The sequence below is a fragment of the Astatotilapia calliptera genome, chromosome 1 (assembly GCF_964374335.1).
Source record: "Astatotilapia calliptera chromosome 1, fAstCal68.1, whole genome shotgun sequence".
In the NCBI taxonomy this organism is placed as follows: domain Eukaryota; kingdom Metazoa; phylum Chordata; class Actinopteri; order Cichliformes; family Cichlidae; genus Astatotilapia; species Astatotilapia calliptera.
In genome coordinates, this window is record NC_137422.1 from 8,774,209 (window position 1) to 8,781,750 (window position 7,542).

The 7,542-nt window shown below is 39.5% G+C and overlaps 1 long non-coding RNA gene, 2 other non-coding genes and 1 pseudogene across 3 annotated transcripts; all 4 read right to left on the reverse strand.

Annotated features, from left to right (window-relative positions):
* Positions 1–3,169: 3,169 nt before the first annotated feature.
* On the reverse strand, positions 3,170–6,451 carry LOC113026750 (uncharacterized). Its single transcript, XR_003272950.2, has 6 exons — positions 6,332–6,451; positions 5,806–6,001; positions 4,900–5,005; positions 4,237–4,326; positions 3,560–3,801; positions 3,170–3,344 (listed from the first exon to the last, which is right to left on the reverse strand). It is a non-coding gene; the product is annotated as an uncharacterized LOC113026750 (long non-coding RNA).
* Positions 4,438–4,551, reverse strand: LOC113028122 (small nucleolar RNA SNORD67). Its single transcript, XR_003273199.1, has one exon. It is a non-coding gene; the product is annotated as a small nucleolar RNA SNORD67 (small nucleolar RNA).
* On the reverse strand, positions 5,595–5,699 carry LOC113028120 (small nucleolar RNA SNORD67). Its single transcript, XR_003273198.1, has one exon. It is a non-coding gene; the product is annotated as a small nucleolar RNA SNORD67 (small nucleolar RNA).
* LOC113028101 (U6 spliceosomal RNA) lies at positions 5,835–5,932 on the reverse strand (annotated as a pseudogene).
* Positions 6,452–7,542: the final 1,091 nt, after the last annotated feature.

Here is a 7,542-nt window from a genome sequence, read left to right on the forward strand (position 1 = left end):
CTCCGCACTCACAGGATGGCCTCCTCAGGCTACACAAACCTGTTTATCTCTTAAGAGTTGTACCCCTCTCCCTCTGAAGTCTTGGACTTCTCCCTCTAACCAAAACTCTGGAAACATCTGTGAGAAGCTGGATGTTCCTCAACTCCCCTGTGGGTACAGTTAAAAGCAAAAGAAGCCCTGCCTCTGGTACCACAGACTAGTCATTCAGCCATCTATGATCGCTCCCCTCGCTGCTGTCAATCACCGCTCTGAGTCACAGGGAAAGGTGATGCAAGATAGCAGGAGGAAAAAATTATATTTTAAACCCCCGTGGGAATGTGTGAAAGCACTGATTCTTTTTTTTGATTTTTAAATATACATATGCAGTGAAACAGGCAATGTGAATCTCAACAATAAATCTGTCAGTAAGAACACAGATTGTCTGTTCCTCAGCTGCAGTGGTTTATATTTGCCAGCTCTGTTCTGAGAGCTCCCTGTTCATGCACAGAAACTCACTGGCAGTGAGAGTAGTAAAAATTCCGTACCTCATACAAAACAGACCTTGACAACATTCATGATATCAATCAAGTCATGCATAGCATGGAAAGGTGCTGGGGTGGACGTTGTTTGCAAAGCAACTGTCAGGCTAAAGCAACCTAAATATCTGTCCTTTGAGATTTCTCAGTGGGTGGCATAGAAGGGTTATAAACTGACCCATTAGTCTGATTTGCTTAAAATGATAAAAATCCAGTTTAATCTTATTCAGTTTATGTACTGCTGATTCCCCTGAATAGTCATCTAAAGGTACTTTATATATTGTACTCTACAGACCCAAGCCATTCAATGAGCCTATATGAGGTGAAAGTGGGGAGAAAAATGGTCACTTTAACAGGAAGAAACTTCTTGCAGAGCCAGGGTCAGGGATAGCAGCCATTTACCACATCCACTTAGTAGATGAGGAAGAAGAGAGGGATGAAGAGTGAGCAGGAATGAAAAAGACGGGTGTGAAGGAGAAGAGCTCAGTACATCAAAGGAGATCTCTCAGCAGCCTGGGCCTCAAGGCATCATAACTAATGGCTCAGTCACACTACAGCAAATATAAGACAACTTCCTTGCAACTAGGAAGGAGGTGGCTGCAAGGAGATTCCAATGATTGGAATTAGTGACCAGTTACAAGGAATTCCATGCTTGCACATTTAAATACATGACAATTACACAGATCACCGTGTCGGAGGCAATCTGCTTCCAAACAATCACAGCCTGACTTGGGCTGACTCAGTCACTCTCCGATTGGTGAAGGTTTACAAATAATTGCCATCTAATTTATGGATACAGATTTTGCAATCAATCAATCTGCAATCTCTTTGCAATAGAGGAGTAGAATAGAATAGAGGATGCCAGCTGGTTGTATTCTGAAAACAAGTTGCAGAGTACCTGTGTAATATTGCAGTTAAATCACTGCCCTTCAGCAACCATGTCACAAAGAGGAATTTGAGTGGTGGGAATTTGTAAGTAGCCGATGTGAAATTCTGTGTATGCAGACAGCAACAGATTTATTAAATTCCATGTAACTGCCAGTTTAAACCCATTCAATCACAAATTGATACATTTTCTTTTTCAGTAATCCTGACCACTGTTTTTCTTAATGTGACTGTAGCATAGTGGAAGGTTGAGCCAATCATTTCAATAGCTTCAAAGTTACAATATTTATTTATTTATTTTTTAAAAAATGAATGGATGACATGTAGTGCGACATCCAAACACTTAAAATCATTCGTGTTCAAACTGAGCAAATACCAGGTCAGTATGTTCAAAATATATTTGATTACATATGTATCCCCCAAAACATTTGAATTCATCTGTTTTGCACTTTAAATTGTTAAACTTTTTACTTTAAAAGCTAGAAGTGTTTAAAGTGTAGCAATACAGTTGAGGTAATGGCAGTCTTACACATTTACATTAAAACAATGTTAAAACACGTTTGTGCGAGAGCGATTGTGAAGTTCATTTCCACAGAATCCTACATGGCGTGTGCACCACAGGATACGGATGAAAAACGATGCCGCAGGAGTTATCAGTGTGTGCAGTTTTGAGGCACTAATTAGTCCAGTAAAATGTGTTACCTCATTATAGGCAACAGACTGGAGGTGATCACTGATATTCAACTGCCACCTGGTGGTTAAAATTCTACTATACAGCAGAGATGGGAAACCATGGAGAACAGCAACTTGTCACATGTCTGAATTTAGTTTATTTAGGTCATGTTGTCATTTCATATTTCTGTATTGACTGAAAACCAAACAAAAACAACAGATAGGAATGTGATACTGAGAGGATGTACACATTTGTAATTTAATACCAGGAGCACATCTTTTTTTATATATTTATATTCATTTTTCCCCCCTTTTTCTTAAAGTGAAGATTGAGCCAACCTGAATGTGGTCCCATCTTTACCCCCCCCCCCCTTTCAATTCTGTGTAAATAAAGAAGCCAGTTCTCTATAATCTATTCATATCTGGTTGATGATCTGTACTGGTGCCAAATACCTACATTACATATGAATTATGGTTTATTCAAAAGAAATCCATGTGTAAACCACTGATACTCTACAGATACACCAAACCTGCAGAGCCAGTGTAAATCAGTATCTAAAGGTGTAAAAATACACCAGTGATTTCATTATCAGTATAGTTACAGCTAACCGGGTGAACAGCAGGATATTGTTGAGTTTAACACCAACCATCTCAAGTTTGCTTCCTGCACAGATGTTGCAGAGAATCTTCAATGTTACAACTATACAGTTACTTTCTCTGTTTTCTGGGTACATAAATATCTGAATACAGATTAATTCAATTCAAAGTTATTTATCTGGCACCAAATCACAACAGTCACCTCAAGCCACTTTATATTGTAAGGTAGACCCTACAATAATACATACACATCATAGTGCCAGGCAAACAAGCTTCTAACCCTGCTCGATGACAAAACAATAGAACAAGCAGATATTTAAAATGAGCTGAAGCCTCTGATGATGCAAGGCATTCACTGAAACTGTAATCGTTCTTAGGAGTCCAGTTGCTGTCACTTCTGCAAAACACTTTCAGCAAAAGTGATTAATGAACCCTCTGCTGCTTTAATTCAGCTATTTGAGAGCTGGATGTTATGACCCCAAAATCAGAACTGCGAGAAATATGATACAAGTTTGTGCCATTTTATTACAGTATTTGCCTGGATGGTTGTTGCTGTGGTAAGAGTGAAGGAAAATGTTCAATTTAAGCCAATAACACAGATCTTCCAAGGCTGGTCATGATGCTCCCCACCACTTTGGATATTTCTTCTGATGCAAAATCTTGTCCGATTCCTCGCTAACAGAAAGAAAAACACTTTAGTAAGTAAAAACTGGCCTCTGTAGAGCAACGTATTGGCAAAGCCTAACAGATGAGACAATAGCAAGACAACAAGTAGAGAACTACTTAAGTTTTCCTGTTCATCAGTCATGAGATACATTTTTAAAAAAATGATGATGATAATAATAATAATAATAATAATAATAATAATAATAATAATAATAATATTTCACCTGTGCACGAGGCTGCAAGCTGATGTTTCAATCATCAAATAAGAAGGAAGAGGTTTGGATCCTTCGAGAATTCACTACTGGAAATTGTTTTCCAGCATTGGGTAACATCGGGTCAATGTAGGTCATTCTGCAGCAGCTCAGTGACTGGTGATGTGCACAACTAGTGAAGGTCCACAAAGAGCTGTACCAGTGACTGCAGTGTCTGCTGCTGTAGGGCTGACAGTGTTCTGATATTAAGCTGCCTGCAGAGACGAGGAAAGGAGAAAGGACAGAAAACCTTAATAGTAGAACCAATGATAAGATAACGCTTTGTCATTGCACAGTCAAACATAGTACAATGAGATTGGAAAACTGTCCTACGTCGGCACTACATATAACACAACACATGATGACATTATGGCAGGAATCAGGACAGCTTTCTTCCAATAGGTGCTCATATGAAGAGAAACTTAAAGGGGTGACGGTGCTCATATTCTCTGAAAAATGGCCAAAAACAACCCCATTCTGTAAATGTGTGACCACAACTGTACACACTTTTATTGCAGCAAGACTGAATCACCATTTGTCTTTTTGATTACATTTGTTAAATAACAACACATGCACGTTTTTAAAATATGATAATCCACTGTAAATTTCACATCTATAAAAGATGTATGATTTATGCCGTTTGTGCTCACCAGTTTTGGGGTCCTTCTTCCTCCACCTACTTTTGCTGGCAGAATATATTTGGGTCATCCCATGTAAGCATAAGCTGTCCAATTTTAAGACTGGGAAAATAAGGAAACAAACAAACAAACAAAACAAAAAAGGAGAAAGAAAATCAAGTGAGAAAACACCTTAAGGAGCCAGCCACTATTTTTTTTCCTGTCAGGTGGGGAAATGACTCAGATGGCCCCTGTGCACCTTGAGGTGTCACCACAGCTTGTCAGGACAGGCTGGCTGTGCCACTGCAATCACCAGCCTGACTAATAGTGCAACTCATCACTGTCACAACCCCACGTGAGAAAAAATAAAAAGTGAGTTTACCTGGTTCATTTCATGGTGAACAGCTGTATTAACTGGCATCACTAAAAAAGCTCAGCTGACCATAGGACACGTATGATGAAAGAAATTTGTAAAAGCAAATAAAGCCAAAAAAAACAGGTAAACATAATCTATGACAAACCAATCAGAGTACAGGGCTAATACTTTTTTAAAATGTTATACCAGATGCCATGTTTCTCATAAAACATGACTGATTTAAAGAAACTACGCAGTTGACTAAAATGACAGCATGCCCTTTGGAAACAAGAGAAAATCATTCCAATAGCTCAGCAAACAGATGACATTCAGACACAGACCTTAAAGAATGAAGGAGCTCTGGTCATCAGGTCATGGAGCTCGAAGTTCTGCCTTGGAGAGGGGGAAGAGGACCTTCCATGACATCTACACCACAGCATCTGTTGCCTTGTCCAAAAAAATAAATAAATAAAAAAAATTTAAAAAAATTGAGTTAATATGACAGGTGACATTAATACGGACTTTATTAAACCATGATTTTGTTCTGAAAATGTGACTTTTTTAGAGTATGGCATCATCAGCATTATGTAAAATAGATATCAAGTTTACATAATGCTTTCTAGGGTGATCACACCTGCTAATAAACAATGACATTTGTAAATTAAAGAGTATATTTAATGTAGTACTGCATGAAGTCTCATCACCTAGCCCTACAGTCTTCTGTCAGGGTTTACAGTGCATGCCAAATGCTGCATGACTGTGGCTCCATACAAAACCCATAGATTTCATTATCCAGCACATGGGAAAATAAACACAGACAGTCAAATGTGGAATTATTAAAGCAGGACTGAGGTCTGACCTCAAAACGAGTCATTACATGAAGAGACAGAATTCACACAATGGCAATAAGTGCTCCAGGATGCCTGGGACAACCTGCAGAGAGCTGTAAGCTTTTTGCTATGTGGCCAGCTGTTTCTATGTGTGTGTGCGTTTTAACTTGAAAGAAGCATACAACACATGTGTATAGAGGAGCAGGGTTGGGTCAGATGGCCCCTGTGCACATTGCGTGTCCTCAGGTTGGATCAGACTGAAGCAGTCAACTCGACACCCCAGCTGATTAGTGCAACTCATCACTCCCACACCCAGCACCGCTTCCACTTTAACATGCAGTGTTTGTTTTGTGCAGCACACAATCGAACTGGGGACCCAGCAACCCAACCACTAGATAATCGGCACAGTCATCTTACTGGGATTTGTGTCCATATTCCACGTCGTCATCCACGCGGTATTATTCGCGTGTCATCCTTGCGCAGGGGCCATGCTAATCTTCTCTGTATCGTATCCAATTTAGCGTACGCGCTTGCCGAAGCCAGCCAAAACTGGTATCATTCGCCATAGCCGCTGACATGGGTCTTGTGTGTGTGACAGGAAGTAGTGCAGAACCTTGAGTTTAGCAGGCACAAAAAATGGTCAATCATTTAGATGATAGAGAATGGAAAAGGTTCAAAATGCAAGTTAACTTGGATTCAAGCCCGGGTGGTGGATTATGTTACAAACAGTAACGCTGGTTAACGTAAGGTTAAATAAATCTAATTCTTTTAAGCAGAGTTAGCTTTACCACTAGCTGTTTAGCAACGTTAGCGTCTAGCATTCGGTTAAAACCTAAGTGACTGTCACAAGTGAAACATTTCAAATAAAAAAAAAAAGTAATTTATCACTGTGCCTCCCATCAAACTACAAAAAATGTCACAAAAACACCCGAGTAAAACTTACAAAATCAGATGAACTCTCTTTCTCGTCTAGCTTAGCCGAGTCTCTGCATATTTCAAACCCCGTGTTCACGCAGGGCGCGTCGCTGATTGGCCTAAAAGCCGGAAAAGGTGTGGGCATTTATTGGAGGAGCCACACTCCAGTGCAGCAGGTGGCGGTAATGCACCACTAAGCTGGTTTACCAACCGCTATTAAACTAAAAAGAAGAAGAAGCCCAGACAACGTCGATGAACAACAGTGCAAGAAAAACCTGAGCACTAAATGGCGCTAAAGTTTTGTGCGTGTGTCTTCTACATAAATGTTTACTGAATGGTTACACATATGAGTTTGCTGCATGCTCCTCTGCAAAACAAGTGCAAAAACGCCATTGATCCTCAGTGATACTGCACATTGGTTGTAATTTGTAACATTTATACATCCTGCATTTTTTATACTGAATACTAATGTAATGAAAGCTCAAGAATGGGTGAAGATCTATCCACCATACTGATTCCTGATAAAATTATAGGCTTGAAAGGATGATGGTGTTGTATAAGATGACTGCTATTTATTTATATTTTGTTACAAAAATGTCCAATAAATTATATAAATAACAGTTAGAACTGTTGCCTCACCGTGAGAAAGTCCTGGGTTTGAACATAGGGTTTCCATAGGGAAACCAGAGGTGAAACAATTCTAACGAGTTTGAAAGCCAGTATGTCCACCTTTGCTTCATCACAGCCTGAACTCTTAGGCAAGCTTACTTCTCATTTCTTTAGGATCGCCTGGCTTCTTGAAGGACTTTAAAACCTTTTCGTTATATGTTGGCTGTACCTTGTTCCACTCTCTGTCAACATGATCCTGCATGCTTTGAAAGCATTTGTGCTCAATTAGATTAGAAAAAACACTATTTACCAGTCCACTGTATGTATTATCAATTATGCTTTTACTGCATTGGCAGTGTGTTTGGAATCATTGTCATACTGAAATGTGAAGCTGCTGCCAATCAGACTCATGGCAGATCAAATTCTGACCCAACTTCTCCTCACAAATCTGTTTTGACAAGATCCCCCCAAACCACATGATTAAATCTCCCCTCCTATTGTAACAACAATATCTGAATTAGCACCTGAAGATTTTAGCATCCCTTTTCATTGCTACATGTCAGACGAGGAAACACGTTTGTCTAAAAGCAACGAGCGCACAGACGAGTGAGACGAAGGTTTCATTGAAAT